Source organism: Ascaphus truei, chromosome 1, assembly GCF_040206685.1.
Source record: "Ascaphus truei isolate aAscTru1 chromosome 1, aAscTru1.hap1, whole genome shotgun sequence".
Lineage (NCBI taxonomy): Eukaryota > Metazoa > Chordata > Amphibia > Anura > Ascaphidae > Ascaphus > Ascaphus truei.
This window is the reverse complement of record NC_134483.1, coordinates 95,467,144-95,490,759: the sequence shown is the minus strand read 5'-3', so window position 1 is coordinate 95,490,759 and position 23,616 is coordinate 95,467,144. Positions and strand designations below refer to the sequence as shown.

Genomic DNA, 23,616 nt, shown 5'->3' with positions numbered 1-23,616 from the left:
GGATCAACAATAAAAGACTGTGCACTTATCATAAAGAGTTGAGGCTTTCTACTTGAAATTGTACGAGAACACAGATAACACAGGACATAATCCAGCAGAGGAAGAGTGAGAAGAAACCACCAATTATGTACCAGGCATTCTTCCAGAAGAAGTGACAAAAGCGATAAAATCCATGAAGAATGGGAAGGTTCCTGGGGAAGATGGAATTACAACGGACAGTCTGAAAGGAATTAAAACTGACATCCTGGGGAAGAAGTAGATCAAATCCTTGCAAAACTCTTTACATGCTGCTTGAAGAACAGTAAAATTCAATTTTCTTCTCAGTTTAATGTCTTGAACAATTCTTCCCGATTTGCTGTGAAAAGTTCTGCTGACATGGTGTTCGCATGTCGCACACCCCTTGCTAGTCCTCATCATGCTTGTATCATTATGTAGTCTGATGGTTGATGGGGCATTCTCGTAATTGTTCCTTATAATATCAATGTACGCTTCTTCAACTTGACCTCTTAATGCATTTAGATGGCTGAGTTGAAGACAGAATCAAATGCTTTTCCGTATGAGTCCTAACCTGTGTCAGTTCTACAAAGATATAAAAACATGGAATACAACTGGAAGAAGTTGAAAATTATGTTTATCTTAGCCAGCCAGTATCAATGAGCGAATGGGAATCTTATGAATGACATGAATAGGAAAATAGAGATGGGATGGAACGAATTTGGAAGAAAAAAGGTTGTAATAGCTGTCTGAGTAGGTTTACTGGACAGGTACTTCTTTAACCCAGGCTTTGCTTTTAAAGCTGTGTAAAACAGCAGGCATATGCTTATAGGGATCCATGTTAAAGTGGATAAGAAGCAAAACAAAGTTACACACTGTGAGTGTTCATTTGCATGTCATTACCCAGAATCCTTTGCAGCAGTGGAAGAACATTATGCTGTGCGATTATGGGGCAAGGCATGTTTGTGGACCTGTGTCAGACATGTGAATGTGTCCATAAGTGCTCATTGAGGTTTTTTGTAATCTTTTTATTCACATAACTTACTTGGGTACCTGAAGAAACAAGATCATCTTTCAATGGAAACTCCCCCGCTGCCTTAAAGGAAAAGTTATTCTACCTGCTCTCACATATGTATGTCAAATGCGGACCCTAAAAGCAGAGATAATTCCGAAGCTTCCAATAAAACACAAAACACAGGGGTGCCGGTATCTTCTATGCATTTAAATGTCCCGGTCACATGAAGCGAGACATTTAAATGCATAGGAGATACTGGCACCCCATAACGGGGCCTGTATCTCGGGAAACAGGGGGTCCCCGGACCTGAAATCAACACGGTTCTGCTCCGGAGACCCTCTGCTCACGTACACTAGTAATAACATTTTTATTAGAACAGCTTTATTACCTTAGCAGCTAGCCACTAAGGCAATGAAGGGGTTCAACTTCAATAGCCTATTTTTGGGGGTGGATGAAGGGGGTGGATGGGGGGAAGAGGGGGTGGATGAAGGGGAAGTAAGCCAAGGGTGGGTGGTTAGGCGTGCCGGGAAGGTTGCGGTGGAGTTAACCCATTCACTACCATAGCGGTGGGTATAGCTATGGTAATGAAGGGGTTAGCCAGTCCTGCTACCCCCCGGAAGGCCTAAACACCCACCCTAGGGGCTTACCCCCTTCACCCAATCCCTTTACCCCCATTAAACAAAAATAAACACAACAACTCTTCTACCCACCTCCTCTACCCCAATAACCCCACCAACACATACAGTACAGTAATGGGCAAAATTACTATTATCCAGATATGGATAATAGCTCATTTGCCAATTCAAAATCAAACATTAGCCAGCCAGAATAAATAAAGTAAATAAAACTTCTACTTACCCCTGCCATCATGAAGGACGTCCTCATCACCATACTCCAGGTCCATGTTCTCCTGGCAGCAAGAGTACAAGAAAAAATACAATCTAATGGCCCCCAACCCCTTAATCACCTTAGCGGTTAATAACCGCTATAGTAATTAAAGGGTTCACCCACCCTCACCTGCTAGCCACCTGGGAGGCCTAACCACCCATCTCGGCACCCATTGATGTGCACAGTAGTACATCATACCCATATAATATGGGCATGATAAGCCACTATAGCAGTCAATGGCCAACCTCTAAAGAAATCATCAAGCACAACAATACACAACAATTAAAGAAATTCAAAAGCACCTATTCACCACAACAATAAAAGAAATCAAAAGCCTCAATTACACATCAATAAAATTATTCTAACACCAAAACCACAAACAAATAAAAATTATGTTATACCAAAATACTAGAATACAATTAAATACACACCTAACCAACAAAACAATTCAAGAAATAAAACCGGCTGCTAATGTATTAATCTGTGCCCCTTTAGGGTACAGATAAATACAGTGCCAGGCAATGCATTTTTTGGCAAATGCTTGTTTACAATTGATTGTTATTTTTTCCATTTCTGTTTATTGTTTTCACTTAATTGTTTGGTATTTGGATGGCTTGTTTTGATGACATTTTAGGATTGGTTAGCGGTTTTATTTCTTGAATTGTTTTGTTGGTTAAGTGTGTATTTAATTGTATTCTTGTATTTTGGTATAACATAATTTTAATTATTTTGCGGTTTTGGTGTTAGAATAATTTTATTGATTTGTACAGATGCAGCCACCAGTATCCGATCACGTGCCTTGGAAAATCTGGGGCAATCTCCCAATAAACTGCAAAATTTCTGTGAGATTTCTGCAGTCAAACTAATGACCCATCAGACTAACAGAGCGGGGGGTCCCTGCAATCCCATTGAAACTGAATGGGATTGAAGGGACCCCTGCTGTGTTAATCCGATGGGCCATTAGTCTGGCAGCAGAATCTCAAAGAAATTTTGAGGCATTTACTGTGAGATGCCTTAGTTTTTACCAAGGCAAGTGATTGGATACTGGTGGCTGCATCTGTAGTTGAGGCTTTGTAGTTCTTTTATTAGTGTGGTGTATAGGTGCTTGTGTATTTATTTAATAGTTGTGTATTTTTCGTCTACATTATTTTTTTGTATAGGTTGGCCATTGACTGCTATAGTTGCTTATCATGCCCATATTATATGGGTATGATGTACCACTGTGCCAATCAATGGGTAGAGGGTGGGGGTACTTGTGCCGGGGTGGGTGGTTAGGCCTCCTGGTGGGTAGCGGGTGAGGGTGGGTTAACCCCTTAATTACTATAACGGTTATTAACTGCTAGGTGATTAAGGGGTTAGGGGCTCAGAAATTTTATTTTTTCTTGTACTCTTCCTGCCAATGGAGGACATGGACCTGGAGTATGGTGATGAGGACACCCTTCATGATGGCAGGGGTAAGTAGAAGTTTTATTTACTTGATTTATGCTGGCTGGCTAATGTTTGATTTAGAATGGGCAAATGAGCTATTATCCATATCTGGATAATTGTAATTTTTCCCATTACTGTACTGTATGTGTTGAGAGAGGGGGGGGGGTTGTTAGGGATAGAGGAGGTGTATAGTAGGGTTTTTGGGTTTTTGAATGTTTATTGTGGGTAGCAAAGATGGGTGGAGTTGGCATTTGGCCCTTGGTGGATTTTTATACCTACCGGGTGGGTAGCGGTAGGGGTTAACCCTTTCATTACCTTAGCGATATTAACCACTAAGGTAATGAAGGGGATGACTCCACCTGCAACCCCACCGCAAGGCCTAAACACCCACCAAAGGCCAAATACCACCTTCACCCACCCCCACTACCCATAATAAACATGGCACCAGTAGTTAACCCCTTGATTGCCTTTGCGGCTAGCCGCTAAGTTAATGAAGTTGCCTGTAAATGCATTTTTCATCCATCTGATTCATGCCAGGTATCACCGGTGCTGGTTTTAATGTGTATCAGCTCCGGAGACCCCCGGCATCAATCCAATGCAGGAAAAATGCATTTTTTTTTCTAAGTCCCTCTCTCGCCGCCGCCTCAGAAGCTTCTCACCAGCTTCACGCCAACTTTTTCTGACGAGAGGAATTTAGGAGTATCTCGCAATTCTAGAGCCTCGATTATATTACCGAGGCTACTAGAATTGCATGAGTTTCAAAACCTACTGATAAGTGGCTTATCGTGGCTCACTTGGCGATATGTTATGAATCATACTGGACACCTAACAAGCTCCTATTGAACCCCCAAAATGACCACAACATATATATAAGCATATGAGTGTCACAGAGGAGTGCTACTGAGCATGGCAATATATATTTTTAAAAATTCTTCCTGTTATTACACAGGTTATTAAGAATTTATATTAGCGTTAGGGACCCCTGATATGTGGTCTGCCTTGGCGTTGGCTCAGGGGCTTACAACAATTTTGGCCAAAAATGTCAAACTAAAAGACCATTTTACTTATTAGATAATTATACATATATATTTAGGCACTGTACCGTGTATGAGTCTCACTGGATGTGCCAAAAACTGAGCTTTGTCTGTGTTTTATGTTCTGTCTCTGGTTTTAAAAATATATATTGCCATGCTCAGTAGCACTCCTCTGTGACACTCATATGCTTATATATATGTTGTGGTCATTTTGGGGGTTCAATAGGAGCTTGTTAGGTGTCCAGTATGTTTTACAATTCTTGTCCAGCTAGTCATGGCTGATTGGAGGGTGGCAACCTCCTTCCTAATTTAAGCTCACCCCCTCCCACATTTAAATGGTTATGGGCTCACTCCATAGCATCTTCCACTCAGGGGAACTTGCCTGCTTGCAGTTTGGCTGTGACATCTCTAATACAGAGTGCTTTTCCTGGTAATGTACAGGTTAATAAAAGCTTCAGTCAGACTCAGAACTTTGCAACTAATATTGACAGATTTACTATAAATCATTCTTCCTGTTATTACACAGGTTATTAAGAATTTATATTAGCGTTAGGGACCCCTGATATGTGGTCTGCCTTGGCGTTGGCTCAGGGGCTTACAACAATTTTGGCCAAAAATGTCAAACTAAAAGACCATTTTACTTATTAGATAATTATACATATATATTTAGGCACTGTACCGTGTATGAGTCTCACTGGATGTGCTAAAAACTGAGCTTTGTCTGTGTTTTATGTTCTGTCTCTGGTTTTAAAGATATGTTATGAATGACAGAAAAAAATGGTGATTAATGCTTTCGCCGCCCACTTATCGAGGCTTTCTGAATCGCTGTAGGCATTTTTGGATGATAGCTAAAAAGCCTTGATAAGTGGGTTATGAAGGTTACTAGAATAGGCCCCAAAGGCTTAATTGGGCTCGTGGCAACATAAAAATGGATAATCGGATTAGGCAACAGATACTGTTACGCATTTTGCACAAGTGGGTACTTTATCACTTTGATAAAGTGCCCACTGGTGCGAAACGCGTAAGAGTAACTCTTGCCTATTCTGTTTATCCATTTTTATGTTGTCACGTGCCCAATAAAACAATATTTTTAATTACTTTTTGTGCTTTGCCCTATTTAATTTTGCAGTGCACCGCCTCTCCTTGCTTTGTTGTGGATTACTGTCTTTTGTCATACTCGTTGGCAGGAAGCACACAGTCAGAGCCGTAGAACCAACCAAGTGGTGAGTACAATCAAAGTTTGACTTGTTTCACAATATCGAGTCAACTGGTGATTTATCCGTCAGCTTGCGGCTGCACTCCAGGGTACACCTTCAGGGATGAGGGGATCCACTGAAATCAACATTCATCTGCAGGGAAAGGTAGCCTCCCTCTTGTTTTCCATATGTGAATGATCTATACCCATAATTGGAGTTTATATATAAACTGACTTCACAATACTCCTCTCACGGATTGAACAAACATTTCCACAGCCCCACGTGGATTTATAATTGAGCTAATAAATTACAGATTCCATCTCCATCATTCTATTACAGACCAAGACACATCTTACGGCTCTGTAGTTCTATTTTTTTCTATTTAAATTAATGATGTTCCGAATATTCTTGTTTTCATCCAACCCAATTTATGCTGTAGAGAGGCAAACTATAGTAGCTTACAATGTAAAACATAGATGTTTGCAGGTTTCAGAAATTCAGTGCTTGAGATATTTTGTTGCTGGCTTGTATTGTTCTTTATCACACTGCCAAGTTTGATCAAATTCAGGTCAGCTGTTTGTTTCAATGTATTAGTCTATTTGCTCTTTTGCTCCACATGCATCATCTTGTGATTTGAGGAGGGAGTATCAAAAGGAGAAGTTAAGAAGCAATTAGGATATTCACAGATTATAATGAGATGTACCATGTTGTGCGCCACTGTTCGTCAATTTTTCTCCTTTGAATGTGCATAAACAATATCAGGTCTCCAGTGATGCAACTTTCTGTTAACAATCCGCACCAGATGTGAGAGACAATGTCTACAATGTAGACAACTGTCTCAAAAAACGGAGAAGTGCATCAAAACATACTTTCTCTGCTACACAATTGTATTTATTTATAAAAATGTTTTACCAGGCAGTAATACATTGAGAGTTACCTCTTGTTTTCAAGTATGTCCTGGGCACAAAGTTATAACAATACATGGTTACATTAAAAGAACAGGGTTAAACAGTCAATTCACAGACATTTCATGGACAGATAGAGTTGGAAATTTGGGTACAGGGGATAAAGGGCTGGTGAGTTTCAGAATGAAATAGAGAAGCTTTAACATCAAACATCAACGAATGGCAGCAAACAGCTCACACCCTTTAGCTGCCCTTCAGCTGCGCCAAAGGGGTCTGTCTGCCTTTGGAGCAACGCAATTGACAAACTACTTAATAATAAGAAACTCCTGGTTGTAACCAGTTATGAAATTATGGCTTTGTATCATCAAAATCACATGTCCTTGTTACTAAAAACTCAGCTTCTTTGCTGCCACAGAGTCCTCCTGGCAACAAAGGGGCTAATATCAACAAGAGCCCAATGTTTCTACAATTCTGCACAATGTAACTTGGATATCTAAAAACAAACATCTGTTTGGACACAAAACACAGTAGTTATTAGATGCATATGTCTATGTCCTCAAATGAAAATGTATACTGTAGCAAATCAGATTTAAAAGGTAACGCGACATTGATTTTATTAAAAATCCATTGGCCTCTGGTGCTTGCTATTTTTACAGGCAGTTTTCATTCCCCATCTGCCCAGTAGCCTTTGTGGATCCGACAAATTCTACTAAATGTCCAATGTACTTTAATGTATTCTAAGTGCCCTTGAATTTAATAGGAATAGTATGTTACTTGTTTCAACAGCAGAGGACTGTCTTTAAGGCAAAGTCCCTCCTAGGATCAAAGTGAATTAATGGAAGCTGGAATAAATGGGCCACTATAATGTCTTATTGATAAGATTAATGCCTCCAGTAACAAGAAAATTGGATCTACTTTATGCAGGACACAGAGACATAACATTTTCACTTGCAGGTGATAAATTATATTAGTATGTTGTTTAAAACAGTTTATTTTGTCTTCGGTGTGTCCATTTAGACACCAAGACCATACATTACGTTTTACCAATGGTTAGTCAAACTGGCTCTAAATGCATTCAAGAAGTCCAAAGTCACGGACTTAATTAAAATATATGCAGACTAGAATCATAAGATTATAATCATCTGATGTGTTTGGATGAAGCTATACGTCTGCACTTACCGTACAGAGTAGGCTGTTTAATATCACGATGCTTCATCATCATTCCTTGCCTCATCTTCTCACTCCAAGCTATTGAAGATGCAAGAAACTGTAAAGTAGGAGAGCTCCGAATATAGTCATTTTTTTTAATCTAGCACTGCAAGATAGATCAAGCTCTGTGCCAAAGAGCTTACAATCTATTTGTATCTCTCATGGTGACCTTATGATGATCCCTGAATGTCCTAAGAGCCCTCAGCTTTGGGGATGTTATGATGGTCAGGAAATGCTATGCGATTATTGTTCGTTTTCTAGTGAGGAACTTCCATTTGAATAACTGAGGGCTGGGCGCAAAAATCGCCTCTTCCGGCAACATAAAGGTTAATGCCCATGGCTCAGGAAGATAAAGAGCTTTGTCTAATTTAACTCATTACAATGACAGTGCCAACGCCATTAGGCCACTAATCTTGGAGGCTCAGCTGTAATATTTTAGATAAGAACTCTACAATTGAAAGAACTGATAATGTCAAATAAGGTGGTGGCTGCAGCTTCCCACGTGTAAAGGGGATTACTGCTTTAGTTGTGCTTTATGCATTTTTCTTAGAATCAATCAGCCCATTAAAAATGATTTATATTCAATATAATATAGAATTATATGACAAAAGTTGATTTCTTGGATGTCTGAAGGTACTATTTAAGTGACTTGACTTACGCCTGCGATATGACAGTCTTTTCAATAACAAATGTTTCCTTTCTGCTCCGGGTTTTACTAGTCCTATTTCAACATAAACATTTCATTCTAACTACTTTGATGCTTCTGGTGTCATGCAAACTATAAAGATGATTGGCTTCACATTAATTTCAATGTCTCAATTACTACTTTTTGAGTTACAGTACCTAGGGTTGTTCTCAGAAATACTAATCAGAAGCACTCAGTGTTGTAGGAACTGCAGTAATTGCTCGGTTTGGAAGGCACTTGTCTAAGGATTGTAATGCCGAGATCCTCACAATAATGTCACTTATCAAAATTTATCCGACAGTAAAGGAAATCTGCAGAAAAGATCTGCCTAGAGAGTCTCAAGAATGCTGATTTATGTTTTAAAATATCCATCACATTGAAAAGTACCACTGAAAATACGTCAGACTATACAATATTCATATAACACACGAAGTAGAGAAACGTGTGAAAGAGGGCTGTGTACTGTAATTACAAGTACATGAATGAAGAACACTTGTTGGTACATTAAAACATTGCACAGTCTGCAATAAATCTACACTTCTTCAGCACTGATACAGTTACTGGAACGCTTCACTATACACAGCATACTACCAATACAGAGAACAAAACCAGTATGAATCAAGTATATAGTAACATTTCTTTTCCACTGAAAGCTTCAATACATATTACAAATTCCTGTATGTTGCATGTTTAGATAAATGCAAAATGCATCTACAATAAACTATTACAAGTTCAGTACAAAAGCACTTGTCTTTAAAGCAGCAGTTCAAGTTGCCGGTTTTTTATTTTATTTTTTCCCCTTTAATATGTGCATCAATACAATCCACACAATAATAAGTAATTAGGTAAGTTGCCGTTCGATCCGTTCTCCTGTGATCGGTCAGCGAAGATTCGGCTCAGGGGTTCACTAAATGGCTGTCAGTGCAGCAGAAGAGGACCAAAGATGCAAAGTTCTGTGGGGAAGCTCATGTGACCAGGCAGTCACTAGATACAATTGGTGCACTGCTAGAGAGAGGACAGGGCTCAAAAAGGGGAGTGCCAGAGCCTGTTTCAGAAGAGGAAGGGGATGTGACTTTGTAAATGGTTACTATAGAAACAAAAAAAATGCTTGCTACATTAGAATACATTAAAAATGTCATTTTATGCTACTGTACAAGTATTTTCTCATAGAACAGAACTGATTTATTTAACAAAAACTCACATGTAGGATATTGCTTGGTCTGCAGCTTTCATGTGTTTTATTTTGGCAAGTTTAGTTGTTTGATGTGCGAAAATCATTATTAGCAAAAAATGTACAACAATTATGTCCTTAATTACCATAATTAGAAATGTAAAACAAATCAGAGTTGGGCTATCCTGCAGGTGAGAAGAGTGCTGGGAAAGGAGGGGCTAGGAGCGGGCGCTAGATGGTTGTTTCTGTTAACGCTGCAGTAAAAAAAGGGGAAAGGCAAAGCTGTGATCAATAAACATTGATTTAAGGGAGCATGTTGGAAAACCAGGATTGGGAATTCTACTTCTGCACATAATACATTTAGACCAGGAGTGGTCAACTTCAGTCCTGAAGGACCACTAACAGGTCAGGTTTTAATGATATCCCTGCTTCAGCACAGGTGGCTCAATCAGCCACTTGTGCTGAAGCAGGGATATCCTTAAAACCTGACCTTTGGTGGCCCTTGAGGACTGGAGTTGGCCACTCTTGATTTACACTTCCCCCCTCCATAAAATAGCAGCTGTGAGTTAACATCAACAACCAAGTAATATCACTAAGAAGGATATTACTCTGACAAATCCCACTCATTGCAAATGCATTCAATTATTACTTTGTGGGGTGTGCTACTAACTTATTAGTGAAACGCAACCCAAACCACAAACATGAACATCATTCTAAGAGTACCCCTATAGCCCCACCCTCTCCCGACACTGCTCACAATTTTCAATTTGTTCCAGGATCCGAAGAGGAGATTACACAAGTGTCACGGTAGACCAGGACTTTTAACACAATTTATTTTTAAGGTATCAATCACAGGACAAAACAAGGCAGTGAAATAAAATGAGGTTTACATTGGATACATCCTCGTAAACACACAGAAATACAAAATACAAAAATATACACCCTTACGGGAGTCTGGGGAATGAGATCTACCTTTCCTAGGTGCAGGGACTCACTTCAAATGGGTTTACCCTGTCCGCTTCTCTGCTTCAGGATATCAGAGTGATGCACAGAGCAGCCACTCTGACATGAACCTCCAGCTGGTCACAGTCCAACTCCCCACTCCTTCCCAGAGTGTCTCTCAGATGGTCTGCACACGCCTTTCCAGAGATGGACTTCTCATGGACTGATCAGCAGTGTTCCTTATATACCCCTTGGTGGCTATCCTTTAACATTGAGCAAGGCAGCCAGCCAAGAGAAACAGTGACTGGGGCTCAGACCTGATAACTGGTTCATTTAACTAAGCCCCTACCTTTGTTCTGATCTATTTCTATGGAGAGCTTCAACTGAGTAAATTACTAAAACAGTGGAATATCTAATTTACTTTCTTGCATGTTAATTCCATCACCACACAATGCCAGATATCTAATCTGTGAGGAATTGCTAACACAGGCATAAATACAGACATAAGGTAATTATGTAAAAGACAGCACTTAGAATTACAACTAGCCCAAATCACATCACAGAACAATGTTAATTCTAAACTGGGGAAAAGATTGTCACAGGGAAGACAGAATACATGCTTTGAAATGCATTCTTACAGACATGGTACATTATACATTCCTTGTTCTCCCCCAGATATTAAATTATATTTGGCTGAAATAAGCCTTACATAGCTGCAAAGTTACATGGATTTAGGGGTAAATAGCTGGGATTTCTCTTTATTAGGTCCCCCAGCTACCCCTACCATCACAACAAGCGCTCCTCAAACTAAAACTAAGCAGCCAATGTGGACCTGACTTACTGCAATGTAAGTTCCAAAGACTTGGTGCTCCAGCCATTGCCAAACCAATTGCTTCCATAATCAACTCTATTCTGGCTGCAGGCCATGTCCCGAAGACCTGGAAAACTGCCAGAGTTGTCCGAATCTTCAAAAGTGGGGACAAAAACACTTTCTCAAACTGCAGGCCAATCTCTCTTCTCCCAATACTATCCAAAGTCATGGAAAAACGTGTTTACGCCCAATTAAGCGATTACTATACCAAGAGAAATTTCCCTAGCAAATTCCAATCTGCTTTTGGCCCAAACACTCCACAGTAACTCTCCTCAAAGTTTGCAATTAGATCCAGTGTGGCATGGAACTAGGACAACTCACTGGTGCAATATTCCTAGATTTTGCAAAGGCTTTTGATACCGTTGATCATGTTATCCTGCTTAACAAACTCCAGTGCTCTAGAATAAGGAAGCAGGCTTTAAACTGAATTCATTCCTACCTATCAGGTAGATCCCAACATGTGTCTAACTCAGACTCCAACTCCAACCCCTTGGATATCACCTGTGGTGTCCAGCAAGGTTCTGTTCTGGGCCCCTACTCTTCTCAGTGTTCATCAATGATCTTCCTACAGCTTGTAAGCACATGTATGCAGATGACACAATCTTATATGCACACAGCCCTAGCCTCTCCGACCTTGAACACATACTTCCATCTGACCTTTTGAGATTTGAAAATTGGATTTCCCAAACCAACTGTTTTTAAACACTAACAAGACTGTAACAATGGTATTTGGGACCAATGCTAAATTTTCAAAGCTTTCAATGACTGAGCTCCAGATCAGAACCAACGCTAACACCACCCTAACTCCAGTCACTAGTTTTAAATACTTGGGCATATGCTTTGACTCCCATTTAACATTCGGGATGCACATAGATACCCTGACATTCAAAACCTATGCCAAACTAGGGGTACTTTACAGGAACAAATCCTCCCTACGTCTGCTGGTCAGAAAGCGTATCGCACAGCAGATGCTAATGCCTATTATTGACAATGGGGACAGAGTTTACTGCTCTGCACCTCAAACACCCCTTAGCAAACTTGATACCCTCTACAATTCATTATGCCGTTTTGTCCTCCAATGCAACTACAACACACATCACTGCGAAATGCTCAAATAAGTAGATTGGTCATCACTTGAGTCTAGGCACAAAGTTCATCTTTCCTGCCTTGCCTTCAAACACTTTCTGGGCAAGCTACCCATCTATCTGAACAAGCTCCTCACCCCTACCACATGCAACACTTATCATCTGAGATCTGACTCCAAAAGACTGTTCATGGTTCCAAGGTTCAGCAAAGTATCCGGCCGCTCCACCTTCTCTTACCGTGCACCCCAAAACTGGAACAGCCTACCGGAGACTCTCACAGCCACCACCATTCTAAGTTCTTTAAAAACTAAAGCTGTCTCACATTTTAATCTTGTCTGTGACTATTGCTTACACCTATAATGTATATTATCTCTAACTGTGCATGCTACTTCTTCTATATAATGTATACCCTGTTCACTTATGTAACTGTATTTGTAACTATGTACTGTATTATTTGTCATCTTAAATATGCCCAGGACATACTTGAAAATGAGAGGAAACTCTCAATGTATTACAGGCATACCCCGGTTTAAGGACACTCACTTTAAGTACACTTGCGAGTAAGGACATATCGCCCAATAGGCAAACGGAAGCTCGCGTATGTGCCTGTCAGCACGTCCTGAACAGCAATACCAGCTCCCTACCTGCACCGATGCTGTGCGCAAGCGGGGAGACTATAGAGCCTGTTACAAATGCATTATTTACATCAGTTATGCATGTGTATGACGATTGCAGTACAGTACATGCATCGATAAGTGGGGAAAAGGTCATGCTTCACTTTAAGTACATTTTCGCTTTACATACATGTTTGGACCCATTGCGTATGTTAATGTGGGGTATGCCTGTACTTCCTGGTAAAACATTTTATAAATAAATTCAGTAGTCTCTTAACCATTGCCATATGTACATTTGTTACATTTACTGTACACACTAAAGCAAGGGTGCGCAAACTGGGGGGCGCAAGATTATTCAGGGGGGCGGGGCGGTTGTAGAGGCCCTGTGTACTTCTCCAAGGCATTTAAATTAAATTCTGGGGGATCGCGTGAGGCCTCTGTAACTTAAAACTTGTTTCCGGCATGACGCCGCGGGGGCACGTGACATTGCCTTGCCATGGCAATGTGACATCATGTGACCCCACGGCATCATTTGACGCCGGAGACATGGTGATCAATTTATTGGGCTCATGGCAACATAAGAAAAAAAAGGAGGAAAGAGAATAGGCAAAAAAACCACCTCTGACGCATTTCGCACCTACGGGAGCTTTATCAAAGAGTAATTTATCCCTCTCAGGTTGCCTCATTAAGTAGAGTGTCAGACTCTTCCTAGACATCCTACCCCCAGCCACAGTTCCCTTGTCTGTCTACCGGGTGTGCTGTGGTTTCTATCTGCTCTGGGGTTCCTCTGTCTGTCTCCTCCTGTTGCTCCTGTCCTCTGTCCTTATAGTTTCCAGTTTCCTGTTCCTACCTTGCCTTTGTTTTGTATCCTGACTCCTTATGCTTAAGCCCATGCTTTTGTTCGTGTGGAGTCCTGATTACTTATTAAAGGTCCTTGCCTATGTACTGGCTTGTCCACTGTCTGTTTCCTGGTTGTGAGTCCCTGGTCTCAGTTTCTGCTCCCCTGCCCTGTTCTTGCCTTCCTGCTACCAACCCCTGCCTGAACCCCAATGATCCTTGCCTGCCGCCTGCCACCGAACCATGACGTGACCACGACGATCCTTGCCTGCCGCCTGCCACTGACCATAGCCTGTGACCCAGACCATTCTTACCTCCCCTGCTGTTCTGGCTACTGAGGTCCTACCCACTCCTGGAGTCTCCCATGTGACAGAGATCTGCCCTGGAAGGTTTGCCATATGTGCACCTCACAAGTGTATATCTGGAAAAAAAACAATAGGATGAATGAGGGACCCCAATCAAATACTATGGGATACCCCAAAAATTTAAATATCCCCATTGCTAGTCCATCTTAAAGAAAAAGCATGCTGAAATGTCAATTTTTTTCAGATGCCTCAGACAGTGACAATCCTACATACACTGTCTTTTTTTAGTAATGATGCTACTGGGAGATAAGACAACCACAGAGATCGAGAACATGAGGATCATATATAGGACGTCATCCGTATAAAGAAGAGTTCTTTCCTCCTTCCCTTTTTGCAGAATCAAAATACGCAAGAGGACTAGATGATCAAAAACAAGAGGCGCCACATACAAACGAAAGAAGTACTTTAAAATCCACCCAATAATATTATTAACATCTCTGGAACAGCTCTGTTTTTGCCACGTGAAGTTTAAGTCGGCGGAGGGCCATCCAGGAGACATCATGTCCCACCTCCAGTGGAATGGCCGACACAGGCGAGCTCTCACACTGTGATGGGCCCACACACAGAATCCATGCTGTTATTGGTCACCGCTCCGTTTCCCATGCTTTTTCAATGGAAGCATGGAAGCTCTGTAAAGGGGTCCCGATCTGAGCCCCGGGGTTCATTCTGCTGCTGGCGTGGATGCTGACTAAGCAGTGTGCTCTGAAGGCTTTGCCAAAGACACTCAGAATGAGGCTTGAGCGGGTGATTCAAACCTGCTTGTGCCTTGGGACTTGGATGATCGCCACAGACGTGGAGAACAAGGCTCGGGGCTGATGCAAGTGGGAAATTCAAATCTGCATTGTACCGTATGACTTTTACTGTTGCCAGAGACTAGGAAAACAGGACTTTAAAAAGTGCTTGCTCGTGAATAGCAGCATGCAGGTCTGGGCAGTCCCTACCCCTATGGAGTGTGCAAGCAGCCCCCAGATGAGCCTTTGAAGTGGCGCCTGGCACCTCGTCACAGTTAGGATTTCCCTGTAATCCCCTGTTTAGTGAGTATAGCTCTGATCTGTGTTTTGTGCTGTGTTTGCTGGCTCCGGCTGGAATAAATACCCTTTTATTGAACTGCTTTGTCCAGTCTGGTGCCTTTATCTCAGTGGGAAGTGCTGGTCTTTCGTGACTGCATTTTAACCATGTCATCACCAGAAGGGTCTGCTGATCCTCTGGGGGTGAAATGTTTAACCCCGTACCAGGGCAGGTGAATGAGAACAAATAACCCTACCACTAGCTGCTGACCACATTGAAAATCTTTCATTGATCTGAAACTGATTGGGAATTTCTGGTATCACAGTCGTTTCCAAAACAAATCATGCCCTTTATACACACGCGCTTTACAATAACTCCTACGTATGTTACCACAAATCACTGATATGAAAGATTAATGAAAATATTTTTTTGCTGTAATGCTCATTGTTATTTGTTTGTTAAAGTTGTTAGCACAGATTAAGAGAATGCTGCTCATTTGCATGTCAGTACCCAGAATCCTTGTCTGTGGAAGACATGTAGATATATTCCTGGGTATGCAATCTTTGCTGATAAAAAATAGACAATTATTATGTAGTAAACCACAATGTTATATGTTACCGTATACAGTACATATAGAAATCAAAGAGAAGAAAGGTAAAGCTTAGTGACACAAGAGATTATTTAGCCTCTCTCGTTATTTTAACCCTTTTGAAGCCGCATGTACCAGAATATTTCCCGGGATTGCAACGACGTGAGCCCCCCTTGGGATAGCGATCACGTCAGTGCAACTGGTTCCCAGTGACTCGAAGGGTAGGGGTTCTCCCTAGAAAATGAGCAGTTGTAGCATGACCCGTAAATCACAGGGCGTGCCAAACCTCATAAGCTTCAGGGTATGTCACGGAGCACCCAGAATGTTACATGGTAAGTAAGGAGTAGATTGGGAGGCTATATGAGGCTAGAGAAGGTCCACCCAGAATAAATTCACTAAATTGTGTGAACAGTGCATATAAAAAAAATATTTATTTATGTATAATTGTAGGGCAGCTGCTAATTTGGTTAAGGTCTGAATCCCTTGTGTTCCCCACTGACGTATGATGTATATCACGGAGGGGCACTGCTTTCTCTTCACCAGTGGATTGGGAGGATGCATGAGGCAACACAAGGGGCACCCCGAATAAATTCACCAAATTGTTTAAACAATTCGGATACCACCCCCTAAAAAAAACACGAATATTTAATGTTAGTGAGCTTAAAATCATGGGTGAGGGGGTCACAAACCTCCAAACTGTTTACCATTGCTCACTCACCTGTGACTGACCTGTCTATTAGGACAGTTCTCCCTCCGTTAGAGAGGTTAGGAGAGCATCTTGCGGGTTAGGACTAGCAAGAAAGGGGATACCGTGGCATGGTTTGCAAGATTAAAATGCTTTGGCCAAAGAATTTAACTAAATGACCCTCACTTCTGAAAAGAAGAAAAGATAAGTATGTAACTAACTGATTTGTCATGTTGGATGTATCATTGGGGCTTCATGTCTTTTGTTATATCTGAGTCGTAATGCCAGGCTCTAAGAGGAGGATAGCAACTCAAGGGGTCTCTGAAAGAGAGAGCGAGGACGCGTTCTGAGACACGGGTGGCTTAGCTAATGTAGTTTTGGGGTTGTTGTATTAATGCAGCAGTCCACGTTGATCGTAATTTTTACCCTTTTAAACAGTGGTTTCTATATTTAAAATCTCATGCTCCGTTCAGGAGGTTAAAATGAAGCTTTCCCTAGAGCCCACTGCAGTCTGAAGGTTAAAATGAAGCTTTCCCTAGAGCCCACTGCAGTCTGAAGGTTAAAATGAAGCTTTCCCTAGAGCCCACTGCAGTCTGAAGGTTAAAATGAAGCTTTTCCTCGAGCCCACTGCAGTCTGAAGGTTAAAATGAAGCTTTTCCTCGAGCCCACTGCAGTCTGAAGGTTACATTGGTGACATTAGAAGCTACAGATGAAGATCACACAAATAAATAAATAAATCAGGACATGCTCGGTGGTAAGACACTAACATTATGTGAGTTAACCACATGTAGGCTTCTGGAGGAGGATTGCTGCTTTACAATCTACTCAGGCTAAGAAACTTGAGTATCACATAAGAGGGTAACATTGATAAAAGAGGATTAATTATGGGAATATGAATTGCTGACCAGTTAGCAGGCATACAGTAGGTTGATGCATGCAAATTGCTGGATACAAATACACCCGCTTATTTATTTGTGAGCCAAGCCAGTCTGTATTTGGTAAAACTAAAAAACAGTGACACAGGTTTATACATTCCAGCTCTCTATGACGATTGGTCTTCAGCCTCGCCCCCGTGACGCGTCCTGCCTCACGACGCATGTCGCACGTCGCACTACTAGGCTGAGGAACACCGCTCGCAGAGCGCTCAGGCTCTGCTCTCACGACATCACAGGTGATGCGCATCGCACGCAAGCGACGCGCAGGTGCCGCACGGCGCTGAGACATCTGTCTCAATAATTCTTCCCCACCTGCTCTTCTCCCCGTCCCAGCCTATCAGTGGGCTGAATATGTCTGAGGGGGCGGTTCTCATTCATTACCCTGGTGAGGTAAGGGGATTGACGTGAGAGTGAGGGGGGAAGAGAGGTGAGGGGGGAGAGAGGTGAGGGGGAGAGAGGTGAGGGGGGGAGAGGTGAGGAGGGGAGAGAGGTGAAGGGGGACTGGTGAGGAGGGAGAGAGGTGAGGGAGAGAGAGGTAGAGGGGGGAGAGGTGAGGAGGGGAGAGAGGTGAGGGGGGAGTGGTGAGGGGGGAGAGAGGTGAGGAGGGAGAAAGAGAGGTGACGGGGAGAGAGGTGAGGAGGGAGAAAGAGAGGTGAAGGAGTGGGAGATAGAGCTGGAGAGGAGAAGAGAAAGAGGTGAGGGTGAGAAGAGAGGCGAGGGGGAGAGAGGTGAGGGGGGAGAGGTGAGGGGGGGATAGAGGTGAGGGGGGAGAAAGGTGAGGGAGGGGAGAGAGGTGAGGGAGGGAGGGGAGAGTAGGGGGAGAGTAGGGGGAGAGTAGGGGGAGAGGGGGATGAAGGGGAGATGGGGAAGAGAAGTTGGGGGACAGTGATTTTAACTACTGTACAAACTACAAACTAATAAACAAACAGTTAAAAATGACCTTAGCAGAAGCTATACAAGTTGTGGAAGAAATATTACTTAGTTGCAAGTAGTTAGGACCCACCAGCTTCTGACAGCACTAGCAGCTGTGTGAGAGATCCTGCATACAGTGTGCTGCAGTGCTGTGTGAGAGATCCTGCATACAGTGTGCTGCAGTGCTGTGTGAGAGATCATGCATACAGTGTGCTGCAGTGCTGCGTGAGAGATCCTGCATACAGTGTGCTGCAGTGCTGCGTGAGAGATCCTGCATACAGTGTGCTGCGGTGCTGCGTGAGAGATCCTGCATACAGTGTCCTGCGGTGCTGCGTGAGAGATCCTGCATACAGTGTCCTGCGGTGCTGTGTGAGAGACCCTGCATACAGTGTGCTGCAGTGCTGCGTGAGAGATCCTGCATACAGTGTGCTGCAGTGCTGTGTGAGAGATCCTGCATACAGTGTGCTGCGGTGCTGTGTGAGAGATCCTGCATACAGTGTGCTGCGGTGCTGTGTGAGAGATCCTGCATACAGGGTGCTGCAGTGCTGTGTGAGAGATCCTGCATACAGTGTGCTGCAGTGCTGTGTGAGAGATCCTGCATACAGTGTGCTGCAGTGCTGCGTGAGAGATCCTGCATACAGGGTGCTGCAGTGCTGTGTGAGAGATCCTGCATACAGTGTGCTGCAGTGCTGCGTGAGAGATCCTGCATACAGTGTGCTGCGGTGCTGTGTGAGAGATCCTGCATACAGTGTGCTGCAGTGCTGTGTGAGAGATCCTGCATACAGTGTGCTGCAGTGCTGCGTGAGAGACCCTGCATACAGTGTGCTGCAGTGCTGTGTGAGAGACCCTGCATACATTGTGCTGCAGTGCTGTGTGAGAGACCCTGCATACAGTGTGCTGCAGTGCTGCGTGAGAGATCCTGCATACAGTGTGCTGCAGTGCTGCGTGAGAGATCCTGCATACAGTGTGCTGCTGTGCTGAGTGAGAGATCCTGCATACAGTGTGCTGCAGTGCTGTGTGAGAGATCCTGCATACAGTGTGCTGCGGTGCTGTGTGAGAGATCCTGCATACAGTGTGCTGCAGTGCTGTGTGAGAGATCCTGCATACAGTGTGCTGCAGTGCTGTGTGAGAGACCCTGCATACAGTGTGCTGCGGTGCTGTGTGAGAGATCCTGCATACAGTGTGCTGCATTGCTGTGTGAGAGATCCTGCATACAGTGTGCTGCAGTGCTGTGTGAGAGATCCTGCATACAGTGTGCTGCAGTGCTGTGTGAGAGATCCTGCATACAGTGTGCTGCGGTGCTGTGTGAGAGATCCTGCATACAGTGTGCTGCAGTGCTGTGTGAGAGACCCTGCATACAGTGTGCTGCGGTGCTGTGTGAGAGATCCTGCATACAGTGTGCTGCATTGCTGTGTGAGAGATCCTGCATACAGTGTGCTGCAGTGCTGTGTGAGAGATCCTGCATACAGTGTGCTGCAGTGCTGTGTGAGAGACCCTGCATACAGTGTGCTGCGGTGCTGTGTGAGAGATCCTGCATACAGTGTGCTGCAGTGCTGTGTGAGAGATCCTGCATACAGTGTGCTGCAGTGCTGTGTGAGAGATCCTGCATACAGTGTGCTGCAGTGCTGTGTGAGAGACCCTGCATACAGTGTGCTGCGGTGCTGTGTGAGAGATCCTGCATACAGTGTGCTGCAGTGCTGTGTGAGAGATCCTGCATACAGTGTGCTGCAGTGCTGTGTGAGAGATCCTGCATACAGTGTGCTGCGGTGCTGTGTGAGAGATCCTGCATACAGTGTGCTGCAGTGCTGCGTGAGAGATCCTGCATACAGTGTGCTGCAGTGCTGCGTGAGAGATCCTGCATACAGTGTGCTGCAGTGCTGTGTGAGAGATCCTGCATACAGTGTGCTGCAGTGCTGCGTGAGAGATCCTGCATACAGTGTGCTGCAGTGCTGTGTGAGAGATCCTGCATACAGTGTGCTGCAGTGCTGTGTGAGAGATCCTGCATACAGTGTGCTGCGGTGCTGTGTGAGAGATCCTACATACAGTGTGCTGCAGTGCTGTGTGAGAGATCCTGCATACAGCGTGCTGCAGTGCTGTGTGAGAGATCCTGCATACAGTGTGCTGCGGTGCTGTGTGAGAGATCCTGCATACAGTGTGCTGCAGTGCTGTGTGAGAGATCCTGCATACAGTGTGCTGCAGTGCTGCGTGAGAGATCCTGCATACAGTGTGCTGCAGTGCTGTGTGAGAGGAGAGGAACGGAGATGCAGCGGGAGAGGTATTTACTGAGCAGTTTTAAATTAAAGTCTTTCAAAGATCTTGCCCTGCTGGGGAGGTGAGCTGTAACCTGCTACAGAAATTAAAGGATGTTCCGTATATTAAAGAAGCAATCCACGCAATATCCTACATGTTTTTTTAAATAAATCAGTCCTGTCGTATTAGATCTGAGGAGCACAAACTTGTGCTGCTGCGCCCCGTCTTGCCTGCCCCGGTGTGCGCCCCCCCCCCCCCCCAGCTTGTAGCTGCGTCAACGGACGCTGCGGGGTCATGTGACATCACATCACGTGACCAGCGGCGTCATTTGATGCCGTGTTTCCATGGTGACGCACCGCACCGCCTCCAGAATCACGGTAAATTGAGAGTTGCAAATGCCTTAAGGAAGAGAGCGGGGCCTCTGCAACCGCCGTGCCCCCCCAGAAAAATCTCCCTCCCCCTGGGGGGCACACCCCCCAGTTTGCGCACCACTGTATTAGATAAAACTTACAGCCTTTTTTTTTTATTATTCAACATAGTGCCATTTTTAATGAGTTTTAATGTACTGAACATTGTAGCTGCTGAGTTACACTAACGTAAGGATTGATTGAACCTGAAAGGCGTCAATTTAGTGAACCCTGGGAAGCAGAATCTTTGTCTGGTCCATCAAGGGAGAACGAATCGATCGGCAGCTTAGGTAATTCGTGTTCAATAAAGGTAATGAAAGTGCCGCTGGGATTGCCTCTTTAAAACTCATTAAAAAGGGCATTAAGAGTTGAATAATTTATGAAAAAAAAGAACGTCAACATACGTTAAGATCTCTTTTATTTGTTTTTTTTGGGGGGTTCATTTTCTGTTTGTTATTTATTTTACATGCCACACTCGGCTGTTTATCCACACAGTCTCTCCACTGTGCTAAGAATTATGAATAGCTCCACTGGGTATATCCTTTGAGAGTGCAAGTTCCCTATGAGAATTATTTCATGGAATTAATTCCACTATAAAAAAAAAATTGGGAAGCACCTTAAGCGTCATAAAGCCGAAGTTGCATTAATCTGGGAAACTCTTCTAGATGTGACAAAAAGTGAAAAACTTAGGAGAGACTGGGTGGGTAAATGTGCATATTCCCTAGCATTAATTATAATTTCTGAGGAGTGGAGAGAGGTGCAATATAAAGTACTGCATAGAACCTATTATGCTTTTAATATCCATTTTAAGGGGAAAGAGAAATCTAAATATAAGTGCCCCAACTGCTCCAAGAGCGGATTTAAAACACTGTTTGTGGGATTGTCTGGTTATTTCTGATTTTTGGGATAAAGTTCTGCATTATATACAAGAAGTTATTGGGGTAACTACAATAAAAGTGCCCTTAGCCTTGCTGTTTGGGAATATGGAAAGTTGGAAAGAGGTCAATGTAAGGAACAATGTCCCAAGGCTAGCAGAGATTGTCTTGCTAGCAGAATGGAAAACAGTGATGGGGAAATGGATAAAGCCTGAACCCCCCATTTTAGATATTTGAATCGATTATCTGAATAAATTAATGATGGACAAATTAGAAGCTGAGGCGAATAAAGAATTAAGAACCGAGAAATGTTTTTAAAAATGGGAAAACTTTATTGATACTATGTCGCAACAAGATAGGGATTTAATCATACACACATTTGAGCGTACCTCTTGGGGTCTCCTCAGACTGATTGCGATGGGTCACAGATAATTTCGCCCTTGAGGAAATATGATGGTATATTGTTGATGGGGGAGATGGTGAATGAGGAATCTTAGGCCAGATTCTGGTTAGGAGGCTGTGTGGTGATAGCTTTGATGTTAATCTTTGAAAATGCTATTATCTGGTTTTTATTTATTTATTATTATTTGTGTTAATGAGTTGAGTTTTAAAATTATATGATGAGCAATACCAAAAATAATTTTGTCTAAAAGTATGTTTTTCTGTGTATCTTAATGTTGTTTTTTCTGTATTGTAATAATTGTTTAATACTTGTAACCCCCAATAAAAAAAATACTGTTAAAAAAAAGTTGAATAATATTTTTTTTAGTAAGTATTATCTAATACTATAGAACTGAATGATTAAAAAAAAAAAATAAAAAAAAAATAACACATATGTAGGATTTTGCATGTAGCTCCCCTAACATGTAAAAGTGACTTCACAACATGTTGAAGAGAGTCCTTTTGGGAGGTCACTGTCACACCAGAGCAAATCAAAATGCAGAGTTTAGAGCAATAGCCCCCACTGGGTTACTAAACGCATTGTAATATACTTGTAATGCTTATTCTAGAATGTTTTCTTTTTTTTTGCTTTACAAAAGGAAGATCAGAAACCACCTTACTTTGTTATTACACTTATGTTGCACATTTTGCTAGGCGTTGCATTTCCTTACCACACTTTATACAAAGCCCGCATAGTGTCCCAGTGGTATAAAGGAAAGGCGTGATACTGTACGAAAAGACCATTTTTTTCCAACTTCAATTTATATTGTTTTTTTCAAGCATAGATACACAGAAATTAAACATTAGAGAGTGGATGTTGGGGGAGGGGGGTAAATACATAAAAGAGGGTGTGGCGGGGGGTGGGGGGGGAACAGCACTATAATAAGTTGACATTTCTTAATACGTTACCTAGTATAAACTTAGTGTACGCGAGCATTTTGGGGCAGTTTCTATATCTGTGGTGGGAGCCGTCTCAAGGGGACCTGGATAATTGTATAAATGTGTAGTGGATAGCAATTACAGGGGGGGGGGGTGAGGGAGACTTCTGGATAGTTTCTAGCAGATACACATAGTTGGTCCAAGGGGGCTACAGGCTCAAATAGCCTATCTACATTTGCATTGCTGACCCTTTATTATACTCGACACCTAGCGGCTGTTCAGGGACGGAAGACAAGGGGGAGAGGGGGGTGGGAAACAAAAACAGGGGGGGGGGAGAACCGGAAAGAAAAAAGTGAGCATGGATGTGTCTCCCGAGGGACATTCCTGAAACTCACC

At 42.9% G+C, this 23,616-nt stretch overlaps 1 protein-coding gene across 5 annotated transcripts in view; it reads right to left on the bottom strand.

Annotated features, from left to right (window-relative positions):
• Positions 1-23,616, bottom strand: part of RASGRF2 (Ras protein specific guanine nucleotide releasing factor 2) — a 331,487-nt gene that overhangs the window by 234,854 nt on the left and 73,017 nt on the right. Inside the window, exon 1 of one of the 5 annotated variants that reach the window (XM_075592376.1) lies at positions 7,640-8,055. The exons of the other annotated variants lie outside the window; for them this stretch is intronic. The gene's annotated coding sequence lies outside the window, so the exon portion shown is untranslated. Of the gene's footprint in view, positions 1-7,639; positions 8,056-23,616 lie in introns of those variants that run through there. 5 annotated transcript variants of the gene reach the window in all.